At 44.3% G+C, this 12,684-nt stretch overlaps 1 protein-coding gene across 1 annotated transcript in view; it reads left to right on the top strand.

Moving 5' to 3' along the window:
* The first annotated feature begins 620 nt into the window (after positions 1-620).
* CNPY2 (canopy FGF signaling regulator 2) overlaps positions 621-12,684 on the top strand; it is a 59,350-nt gene continuing 47,286 nt past the window's right edge. Inside the window, exon 1 of the mRNA XM_085600331.1 lies at positions 621-868. The gene's annotated coding sequence lies outside the window, so the exon portion shown is untranslated. The remainder of the gene's footprint in view (positions 869-12,684) is intronic.

Below are 12,684 nucleotides of genomic sequence, written 5' to 3'. Positions count from 1 at the left end.
GGGATATATATTACCTCAAAAAGAAAAAAAAGCATTGACATAGCCAATGGGACCTTATAAGTGTTTAGCCATGCAACAGTTAATGTTGTTGCAGTAAGGATATTGTGCTGCATAACTAAATACTTATAAGGTCCCAAAGGCGAGACCTATTGGCTATGCCAATGCTTGTTTGTATCTCTTATGTAACTCATGTAATCCAAAATCCTTATGTAACGCAACTGGTTCTTTTGAAAAGCGCTCTGACACCTTCGGGTAATATTCGCGCTATATAAAATCGCATTGAATAAATAAAAAAATAAAATAAAAGGATGTACTAAAGGATTTCCTAGACCTGTTGGCTTTGCCAATGATTGTTTCTCTCTTTTACCAGAAGGCTTGTCTAACAAGGAACCAACACTGGCTGTGTGCTAATCCCGCCCATTTTCAGACTTGAACATTCTGTTTCCTGCATCAGTAGCGGCTTTTCCTCGCATGGCTTCACCCACTCGTACAAGCCCCGCCTCTCCCTCGCGTACACGTGGAACGGATCCGCCACGCAGTGTGGGGTCCTAGTCTGACTCTTGTATGGACTGGCTTCTGTGCGCCTGTCAGTGGGAGCAGCAGGGGCCGGGAAAAGACAAGACGGCAGCTTGGCAGTGTAGCTACTAGCGGCTACAAAGTAGTCCCCGGTCCTCGCGCCGGCGGACGGCGAGGTCCGGTTCTCCCAAGAGACCGAGATGTAGATATAGGCGAGCCAAAGGCAGCCCCAGGACAAAATAGCGTGGAGGTTGGGTCGCCAGCTGGGTGGAGAGGGGGCGGGGCCTGGATTAAAATCAAGCAGGCACCGCTCCGGGATTGAAGTTACCGGGTTAGGAGGGTGTGCTAGAAGGTAAGTAAAATGTTTTTATTTGTTACGTCTAGCAGTTCCCGGGGTACTGGGAAAATTAGGGAGATGTTTATAGTTGTTTTCCCAGCTCTCCTTATGAATTTAAGCCCCACAGCAACGTTGTAGGATAGTCGTGAGTTGAAGGAGCATCAAGTCGATCTGTGGCAGACGCAACAATTGGTAGTCAGCCGCATGTTGCATTATGGGTTTTGCAGTTTATCTTTTAGCATTGTACTTATGAGTATGAATATACCAGCAGGGAACACGTATTTATATGGGACTCGCTAAAAGTGCATTAACAAGCGCGTTGTTTTGAGATACAGCGGTATATGTCTAGGTTTGGAGGCTTGTTCATTGAGAATTTTTCTTGATGTTGGTGCACAAACCTTGACTAGCAGTGTTGTGGTGCAGATCAAGTTTTCGAGTATCTATTTGCGTAGCTCCTCCAGTATGTTTTTAGGTCTAGCCTAGGCAGCGCCTACGCGTCTTTGTGAGACCAACTGTATTCGGGTATGGACTTCAAACTCTGCCCACCCTTTCAATTGAATCCTATTACTGGCCTTTGTAAATGGTGGCTTTTGATTCGTGTAGAAGCTTAGTAGTCCCTTCTTGGTACCTTCCTCTCTTCTGTAGATACCTCCCATGAAGACTGGCCCTTTTACATGTGTTGTTACTCGGAATGCTTTATTTACAGTCCGGCCCGGCTCCAGGAATTTTTATTTGGGTGGGCCAAGGGTGCATTTGGGTGGGCCACTGTGGTCTCGATTTGTCGCATATATGTCTAGGCAGGCCTGCTTTAGGGTCCTCCTTTATCTCTTCTTAGTCTTACAAGGCCCAGTAAAATGCACTCTCTTCCAAATCTCTTTCTAAATATTATCACTCTCAAAAAGTGTTTTTTCCATGTAATGTTACTTTGATGGGAAGAGGAGGTTTCTGAGGTGGGAGTTTCAGGCAAATGACACTTCTCAGGCTCCCTCTGTGCGAACCTTCAGGGAGAAACCCTCTTCATTACTACCTCCACCTGACCCCGGACACTGCAGCGCACTCCCTTACAGGCTTGATTATCCACTACTCCTCACCAGTGCACCTTATCTGACAACTGACCTTGGGCCCCAGCCCCATATCAGGCACCATCGGGCCCCACTTTCATTTTTCCTGGTAAAAACATTAGTAAAATCACCTTCAAATTTAAAACATTGAATATAGCAGTAAATATAATTAGCACGCACTTTAAAGTATGTTCCACAGTAGCCCTTATGACTTGACTGCTAATTAAATAAACAAAAACAGAAAGGCCATGACAGGGCTGGCTTCAGCGCAGATGCGAAAGTCTTTTTTGGCGCCTCACCAATAACCTCTTTCTCCGTAAATACCCTTTACTACCACCTTCCAACAGTACCCCTCATCCCTCCATGGCCCCCCCTATTGACCTCCTCCTCGGATTCCCTCACTGCCACCCTCCACTAGTGCCCCTCATCTCCCCATAGCCCACCCCCCTCATGACCTACTCCCTCACTGCCACCCTCCAGCAATACCCCTCATCTCTCCCTAGCTCCCCCCCATGACTTCTTCGTCGGATTCCCTCACTGCCACTCTCCACCAGTGCCCCTCCTCTTTATGTAGCCCGTCTCTCATATGCATTTCGTTTGTTGCACAGCGCTACTCATATCAGTGTAGTGTGTGTCAGTACTTTACACCATGCACACATTATACAGAGACAATGAATCATACAAGTATGTAAATCGTCTACAGGGAATGTCACATAAGCCAATGAGGATTACAAGGTGTAGGAATGACATGTCATCCATACTGGTGGGCAGTATGTTTTAAGAGGGTTAGGTCTGCAGAAGCACAAACACAGAATTTAAAGCATACTCCAGTGGTCGGGGGGTTGGCTTTACTGATTAAAATGTATATCTGCCCAAACATACTCATTTTAGCAATATTAGAATAATGAAAGACTGGGGAAGTTCTGACTATATCACAAAAAAAGAAAGCGAAGTTCTAACTATATCATTCATGTTTGTATGCAGCTCTTTAATGACAGTTCCTTGGTCACTGTCCTATGTTAGGATTGTAACTTCTGAATTGCAAGTAACACAAGGATCTCTGTGACTTAGGCAGTAACCCACTGAGCTTCCACATAAAATACAGTTCATCTGCATTTAAAAACTACTAACAGACAAATGATTGCTCTCCATTAGGATCCTTTATCACCAGCGTTATCTGGGCATTTTGTATTGTCTTATTGTTGTCCTGCATCGGCCATGATAATGATAAAAACTGTTTAAATGAAGCACACACAAAGTATGTGTCCTCGTAGGCCTGTGCATATTTTAAAAAGAAAAACAAATAGTAACACATTCTCTTACCTACTCCATTAGTCAAACTTTGTGTCACAGCCTGATGTGATAAGCAGCTGCAGGGGACAGGAAAGGTATAAGGAATAAACAAACTTCTTTTCTCCTGCGCTGCATAGAAAAAGAAATATCCACGCAGCAGAACATTGTCGCCTTTGCCATGTGGAGATGAAGGGGTGAAAATATAAACCAAGCCTCGTTAACATGTATATGGTCTTTTAAAGACGTGTGTGTGTGTGTGTGTGTGTGTGTGTGTGTGTGTGTGAAGCTGTCTCGGCCCGGGCTCTCACACACAACGTGTGCTTTGCGCGCCTGCCTTCAAGCCCTCACTGCGAGGGCCAAGGCTCCTGTTTGGGTGGGCCTGGCTCACCCGGCCGTCCCGCTAGAACCGGGCCTGTTTACAGTCTTCTGTTTCTATTTTCTTAAATGAGTTTTTCGTACCTGCTGTCGCAGGCACGCTTTTCGCTCCCCATAAAACACACACAGCATTTGTTTCCTGCTCATCATAAGAGGTGTTTTGAAAGGCGCCTGTTCCATGCACTCCCCCCTCCGTCTTTGTTTCCTTGCCCATTCGACTCCTGAGTTCGGCCCAGCAACAGTTTCACCCGATCCTGTAACTGTACAGGTTCGACTATTGCATAATTATATTTGTTACATTTATTTAATGCCATCTGCATACTTTTGTAGAGCCTACTCCGAGGTTCGAACCCGGGTCCCCAAGATCAAAGTCAGCAGGTCTACTTACTATGCAATATCATAGTTGTTGCAACCACTTACCCCTCCCTCTTTGTTTACTGTTTACCATAGTGTCTGGAGGTCGTCTGGTCTATTCTGTGCACTGCCCCTACCCCCTCAGATTGTTTTCTTTTGATCGGCAACATTTGTTCACCCGATCTTGTAACTGGATGCTGATGCTGGCCCTACCGAATGCATAAGCGTACCAGGTACCCCTACTGCCTTCTGTGTCTCAAAGACCTCACTGACTTGCGCTAATAAGCAGAAAAACAAAAGCACGATAAAGCCTGGGAAGGGGCTTTTTTAGGTCTCGTCTGAGACAGCGCTTTAGCGCTTTTCTGGCGAGACTTATAGTAAGCGAGTTTTGGAAGTGCAAACAGTGGCTTTTCAGGCCTCCAAACACAGTGCATGTGCGCCGGGCACGCGCACCATTTGGCAGCCTGAAAAGCACTGCCTGATCACTTTCACGGCCGCTTTGATGTCCTCAGTGAGCCGCGTGGCCACTGAGGACATCAAAGTGCACACCATTTGCCACCCCCTTCTTGCTTGTTATTGTCTAGCTAGGTGTCGTCCTTGTTTCCTTTGATCCCTATCTTTCCCTTTCTCAATCTCGCCCTCTCCCTGCCTTTTACAACTGGGGCCCGCACCACTGTGCCCGCCCCCACTCCCCCCTCCCACTCCCTCCTCGTCAGCTTCAGTGCCTCTTGTTATATCCTGTATTCAATATTCGTCTACCGGGATGTTGTTACTTTCGATATTCCATAGTAGATCCTTGAAGAACTGAAACGTCATAGCTCCTAAACAGCTTTCCCTCACTTTCCATAACGTTCGACACTTCCACAACCTTTCAACTCCATTGAATGAATTTCAAGTCAGCCAGGAATGATTCAGCCACTGTTTGGCTTTGCCAGCCACCGTGCTCAGCGAGAAAGGCTTGACAGTTAAAGTTATCGTTTGAAAGAAAACGTTTCTGCAGCAGCTAAACATTTGTTTTCTTTACTTGTAAGCTATGTCTTAGCTTTAATTGCCATGAAAAGTTTTCTGAAACAAAGGTTGCGTCCTCCTTCGCTCATCACAAAATGCTTCAATAGCGTGGAAGTTTGCTGAGGAAAACATTTAATGGAACTTTTCATCTCTTCCAGAGTTGGCACATGGCATTTAAAGTGACAGCGTTGCGACGTAATGAATGGAGAAGTGTCTTTTGCCAACAAGCTGTTTTCAACAATGACAGGAAAAATGTCTGCAAGATGTGCCATAGACGCTGGGATATTTTATTCATGATTTTCAGCTTTAGATATCTCCAATTACTCCTTTTAGATTGAAGCGAACAACCCTGCGCGATCTGATTCTAAAATCTGTTCAGTAAAGAACACTCCTGCCTCCTACTGTCTGGAAAACACGAGTTTGATTCAATTGCCTATCAACTAGAGCCATCCATGTAATTTTAGACTGGTTCATTCTTCTTTCAGTGGTGAGCGCCTAGTGCTGTGACCACACATTTCATATGCTGTCAACTCACTCTGCTCTATGCTAGGAGAGAATCATGAAGTCAAGGTTGCTCAGTGTGATACGCATCCACTGATGACATATCCAGGTGATTATCAGGTAATGAGTTTCTATCCGAAGGGGCCAGCTCAGGCTTTCACACTTACACGGTCAATACTTTGACTGTGTACCCTTGATTTAGTTAATAAAAGCACTTTTTGCTTAAAGTGCTTATCAATGAGAAAACTGTGGAACTAAACTCCGTATTAAGATGTATTTACCATCATGGCTAGTTTCTTGAAAATGTTTCTCAAGTACATGCCAGTACCCACCCAGAATTCCAGACCAGTTCATAATAGGCCACTTGTACCTTTTGTACCCACCAGCACACATGTGGTTTATGGCATTCACAAAATGTAATACATCCAGGCCCTCATTGTGAGTGTCCAGTTCTTTTCAGATCCTTTCACTAACACCACCAGCCATCAGTGCACACATCAATTATTAACGCATCCACAATTAACTATTGTAGCAATCGCAGTAAGGCGCACTTTACTTTTAAACATATTCATCTAAAGCGCAGCATGCCACCATTGCTACAAAAATAAATACACATTTTTTTGGCCTACAATTTATAGACCTTTGTTGCAATTGGTGTTGCAATATTTAGCAATGCCAATAGCTCAAACTTAATTAATGCGAGACCTATTGCATTGCAAATGCTTGTTTGTCTTTGAGGGAAGCTTCAGTGATAACCCTGTCCTGGCAGATCGAGTCAGGGAGAGGTCTTCGGTTCAACCACACGCCCTGTCTGTTCGTTGGCCTGTGCTTCTGATGTTTTTAGCAGCCTGACGTCTCATTTGTTTGTACCCAGCGCTAGTGCACTGCTATCAAACAACAATATTTTTCAGTTTACTCACAAAGCAAGATCGTACATCAATTTTCACCATACACATAAACAGTATGTCACACCAAACTTCATAGTGCAGTAAATGCGATATCAGCCATCCATATCCACAGTGTACACAAGTGTCGGGCACCAACATTCTCAGTGTACACAGAGAGACATGAATATTAAAAGTGCACACAGAAACATTGGCAGATCTCACTATTCAGCGTGCACACATCAAGAGCAAACATCTATATTCACAGTGGAAAGAGACAATATGATACACCATTATTTGCAGTGCACACAAGAAACCCAGACCCCAATACTCTCAATGCAAGGAGTAATATCATATGTCACTATGCACAATGCACACAGAACAGTATTAGACTCTGATATCAACAAGGCACACAAAGAACACGATCAGACATCAATATTCAAAGTACACTGAGAAACATTGTAAGAAACCAATAGTGACAGCCTGCAGAGCAATAGCATATGTTAAAATTCAGATGGCGCACAGCGAACACCATACACCGACATTCACTGTACACAGATCATGACTAGACATCAATATTCAGTGTGTACAGATATCTATATCCAACACTACTATTTACAGTGCACATAAACCGCAAGATCAGACATCAATATTCAGAGTTCGCAGAGGCAATAGAAGACACCGATATTTGCAGTTCACAGGGCAAGATGTAGCAAAACCAGGCATCAGTATTCATAGTACACACAGACCGTACAAGACACCAATATTCAGAGTAGACACCCAACCTAGCATACACCAATATCTGTAGCGCACAATGCTAGGCCAGGCATCAGTATTCATAGTACATACAGACAGTACAAGACACCAATATTCAGAGAATTGTATTGTAATTGCATGTTTTTCGGCGAGTAGCATGCTACTCCGGAACCCATAAAGGATTAGTTTTGAATTAGTATAGTGAAATATGAAAGCAATTTACGTGTTGGATACGTTAGTCAGTTATTTGGATTCTGAAGGATAGAAGAGGGAAAACAAAGTTTGTATTTATATAGTGCTTGTTACCCCTGATGGGGTGTTGAAGTGCTTTTTTAGCGAGTAGCATACTACTCCGGAAACGCATAAAAAATTAGTGGTGAATTAGCACAGTGAAATATGAAAGTAATTTGAGTGGTGGATATTAGTCAGTTATTTGGGGTGAGAAGGATAGTGAAGGGATAGAAGAGAGGTAAAAGGTTTGCATTTGTATAGCACTTGTTACCCCTTGTTGTCGGGATGATATCAGACGCCAATATTCAGTGTGCACAGACCATATCAGACACCAACATTCACAGTGCACACAGACAATAACAGACACCAACATTTACAGTGCGCATAGGGATGATATCAGACACTACCATTTACAGTGCACATAGGGATGATGGAGATCAATATTCCGTGCACACAGACCATATCGGACACCAACATTCACAGTGCAACCAGACAATATCAGACACCAACATTTACAGTGCGCATAGGCATGAAATCAGACACCACCATGCACAGTGCATATAGGGATGATGTCAGAAACCAACATTCACAGTGCACATAGGTACGATATCGGACACTGTATTCACAGTGCACTTAGGGATGATATCGTACACCAATATTCACAGTGCACATAGGGATATTAGATGCCGATACTCATAGTGTACATAGGGACAACATCAAATACAGTATCCTGGACGAAAAAATGAAGTGTCTCTCACAGATATGCACAGTGTACACACAGGACGGGGTATAAGACAGCAATGTGCTCAGGGAGAACAGAAGCTGACAATGCCCTGAGTGTGCAATATCAGAAGCCGATATTCACAGGACATGCGGTGGATAAAAACAAACACAAATAACCTGTCTGCAGATACTTTTATTTGTAAATCGAGTTGAAATGCGAATGAATCGATATTTTAAAGGGCTAAAGCAACTCTTGTGTAACACCCCAAAGTTAGCAATGCAAAGAAAAATAAAATAATAACCTGGCCACGCTCCTCAAAAATAGTTTAATGCCAATTAGAAAACAAAAAATCACCATGACATCGTTCATTGGAACCAAACACAAGCCACCACTGAAAACACAACAACACAAACCACATGAGAACAGAATAGTATAACAGGGAACCATAAATAGAGCAATAATACAAGGAAATCCAGTTCTAGCTGGAGAGCAGGCAGGGTGGAAGCCAGTGATGTGGAGAGAAATGGGTGGAGTACCGGTCATTACCTGCCAACTCTTAGATAGGTCTGTCTTATTACTGAGTGCCTTGTCAGTCACTGGTGAGTTTAGGCACTCGATATGTAGTCATAAATGTTCTCTGCCACTCACCCTCAGAGCCTGGATACCCTCCCGGGTGACCAGAAGCGCTCTGCAAATCTACTAATTGATTGATAGAACAATGCATTTGCGGGAGTTGGAGCTATTGGCATTGTAAATTACAATGCCTTTTATTTATGTTTTGAAAACCTGCAAATGGTGCGTAAACACGTACTTTGTACTTGCTTACGAGAAGCAATTCTGGCAGTAACTGCACCTCTTTTACTGCCAGTCTTGCTTCTCGTAAGCACCTACTTTAAGTACGTTGTGTGTTACGCACTACTTGCAGGTTTTCAAAACATATAAGTAAAAGGCATTGTCATTTACCATGCCAATAGCTCAAACTATCGCAAATGCGAGACCTATTGCATTGCAAATGCTTGTTTCATTATATGCTAGGTTTAATCAAGTTTAATCCATTATAAACCAGGACTCAAAGTCCCAGAGTTAAAAGAAAATACCTGGATGGGATGAGCTATTCACAATTGTAACTGGTAAGCTTGAGAGATGGGGTGGCTGAGTCTTTTTGTTGTCTGATAGGCAGGGATTGGGTCAAGTGAACTGCTGGTCCAACTAGTCCAAGGGTAAATTGTTAATGGCTTTTTTGGTGCATCGCAGGGCGGTCTGGTCTTGGGTCCTCTGCCTAACTTCCATCATGCAGTTGAGTCCTGGAATTCATCTTTGGTTGTCTTGTTGGGTGGGATATTATGCACATTCCTTGGTCTTTTCTGGGTCCTTTCATGAGTGATTGAGTAAAATGCATGCAGCTGGATGTCTTGGTGTAAAGTGTTTAAGTTTGACCTAGAGTGAGAGCTACAGAGTTTATTATTATTTTTTTTTAACTTTATTTTCTATTTTCCCAATCCAAAAACATTACACAAATGCAGTTGTTCATCAATACGTCAGTATACATTGTCAAGCCATATCCATATCAATGATTATCACAGTTAGCAATCCTCGAGATAATTACCAGGCAATGAAAGACTGTTGCATTCAGTGTGTCGTGTAAAAAAAAGGAAACCAGAGGGGAATCCCTGCTGATAACACTACCCCCAGCCCGTATTCATGCTCTGTGTGTTGAATAATCGTATATATGAATGTCACTCCGCATCGATAATACAATAGATCAGTATCATTTGCAGACACACGACTACCCCACGCCCTCTGGTACTATGCCCTGCTCCAATTGCAGATCTGAGTTTTGGTGTAGTGCCTCAATGTATGACCGGTAAGGGCCCCATATATCTCTGGGACGAGACAAGCTAGGCATCACACTTGTGTATATTTCACTATTGACATTACAATATGCTAGACTATGCAGCCAATTCTGGACGGTCGGGGGAGATTTGCGCCCCCAATAGATGGCCACTTCTCGCTTCGCCAGCAGCAGGCCAAGTGATGCAAACCGCCGAACCTTTTTAGGGAAGTTCACTGTATAACCCAGCAGGGCCACCTCCGGGGTGGGAGTCAGAGAGAGATTGGTCATTTTCCCTAGTGTGTAATGTATGCGTTCCCAGTAGTGTTGCAGTTTCGGACATGTCCCGGTGAGATGTGCAAAATCGGCCTGAGGGGCGGACCATTTACGACAGTTGTGTGGCTTGGAAGGGTCGATCTTGTGTGCCAATGCCGGAGTGAAATTTGTGCGGCGTAAGAATTTAAAGTGTAGAAGCTTGTGTCTGCTGTTCAGCGAGATGCCCTGTGTAACCGAGCAACATTTGGCCCATTGCTCATCTGTAATTGTCGTTCCCAAATCTACTTCCCATGCTCTACGGATTTTGCTTTCATCAACCGGTTTCAGTGCTGCACATGCCTTGTAAAGTTTTGAAGTGAGATGTATGTTGTCTGCGTTTTCAATCACCATAGTGAGAGGAGGGAAGGAGGTAGGCTCAACCGAGAAGGATGGACAAGTGGAGCGTAGGGCGGAGCGGATGCGGCCCATGACAAACCTGTCCATAATGGTGCCTGTTTGTAAACGGGTGTCTTTGTCAGGGAAAAAATGTGGCCATCTGGAAATAGGTCACCTATTCGTTAGAGTTCAAATTTGGCAAGAGTGCGCTGAACCAATCGCTCTCCCGAGATTGGAATCAAACGGGGGTTTACGATGGGCAGAGCCGAGGAGTAAAGCACTTCTGTACCTGTGACCCGGCAAAGTTTCTTCCATGCTCAGCTCATGGAGGAAAAGGTTTGGATATCCAATGGATCTCTGGGGAAGCCCGTGGGCAGAATAGCCACGAGCTGTCCAGGAAGAACGAGGTCAGCCTCTGGCCGTAGATATGGGATTCAGGCAACCGGGTGATACCACGAATAAGCATAGCTACATTGGGCCACTAAATAATATAACCGCAGATCTGGAACATTATATCCCCCTCTCTCATAGGGTAATGTGAGGACAGCCCATCGGACTCGCGCAGGTTTCCCACCCCAAATCCGTCTGGATAATAGAGTACGAAGTGTTTGAAAAAAACTATTGGTAAGAGGAATAGGTATGTTATTAAAAAGATATGAGAATTTAGGGAGTACTACCATTTTTAGAATCAACGCTCGGCCTGCAAGTGATAAGGGTAGTCTCAGCCTTTTCTCTATTTGAGTTGAGTTTGTCGACTGCTCGCCCAGAATTCAGACTTAAGATTTGAGTGGTGTCTAAGTGGATATGGATTCCTAGATATTTACCTGAATCTGTGCACCATTCTAAAGGGAATTTGCAGTCCTACTTTTGGGTACTGGCTGTCGGCGGAGATATAACGGATTTGTGCCAATTTATGCCCAATCCCTAGAAGCGACCGAGTCAAATGATTTCCCTGATCAGGTTATCGTGAGGGTGTCTGACATAGAGGATCGTGTCGTCTGTATACAGGGAAACCAGGAGGGGGCCGGTGTCAAATGTAGGCCCCTGTGTAAATGTCGCTCCTGAAAGGGGTCCATGGCCAGAATGAATAACAGTGGAGACAGTGGGCAGCCCTGTCTGGTTCCACGGGATAACTGAAAGGGACATGAGAGCAAATCGTTTAGGCGTAACCGAGCAGTTGGTTTGTTATGCAACAGTGTTGTGCCACTGAAACCCAATGGCATGCCCATGCGCCTCATCACAGAGAGAAAGAAGGGCCATTCTAAAGAGTCAGGCTTTCTCCGTGTCTAGAAGGATGGCAGCTGCTGGAGTGTCTGGGTTTATCCGATGAATGACCGAAAAGAGTGTTCGAAGATTAAGTGAAGTGGAGCGGTGTGGCACAAAACCAGATTGAGCCGGTGAAATTATGAATTCCATTAGTTGGGACAACCGATTGGAAATAACTTTAGCTAAGATTTTATAGTCTAAATTTAGGAGGGATAGTGGCCGATAAGATCCACATTGCGTGGAGTCCTTGCCAGGTTTGGGAAGGAGAATTATGACTGTCTCTCTGAAGGTGGGGGGCAAAATCTGTGTCTCCAATGCCTCAGGATATACCTCGATGAATTTTGGAGCTAATAGCTCTTTGTATTCTTTGTAGAAGTCGCAGGTAAATCCGTCGAGCCCAGGTGCTGATGATGAGCCACGAATCGTATCAATGGCCAATATTACATCTGCAACCGAAATGGATTCCGCCAAGAAATCCTGCATGTATTTCTCGAGATATACTAAGGCTATCTCGTCTAAATAACATTCTTGTGCTTTGTAATCACTCCCTATGGTGGTGGAATATAGAGCAGAGAAGTATTCCAAAAATGTGTTCTGAATGTCCGCCGTGGAGGTGTATGTGTGTGCGCGTCTGGGAAGAATATTTCAGTGATGTAAGTTTTGTGATATGGGGGGTGCAGGAGTTTGGCCAGAACTCTGTCAGGTCTCTCGCCCTCGCCGTATCGTCGGCCTGACTGATACTTCCCTAAGAATAACATTTCCTGGTCAGCTGTTTTCCTGTATTACTCCAGTATCACCAACCTTCTGCCCTCATAAGTGGGTTGTGGGTGACTTGTGGTGGCCTCATCTAATGCCTGAAGGTTGCGTTCTAGACGCACCAGTGTGTTATGTAGGTC

This window comes from Triturus cristatus, chromosome 4_2 (assembly GCF_964204655.1).
Source record: "Triturus cristatus chromosome 4_2, aTriCri1.1, whole genome shotgun sequence".
NCBI classification, from domain to species: domain Eukaryota; kingdom Metazoa; phylum Chordata; class Amphibia; order Caudata; family Salamandridae; genus Triturus; species Triturus cristatus.
Note: the sequence above shows the minus strand (reverse complement) of the source record. Positions and strands in the feature narration are given on the sequence as shown.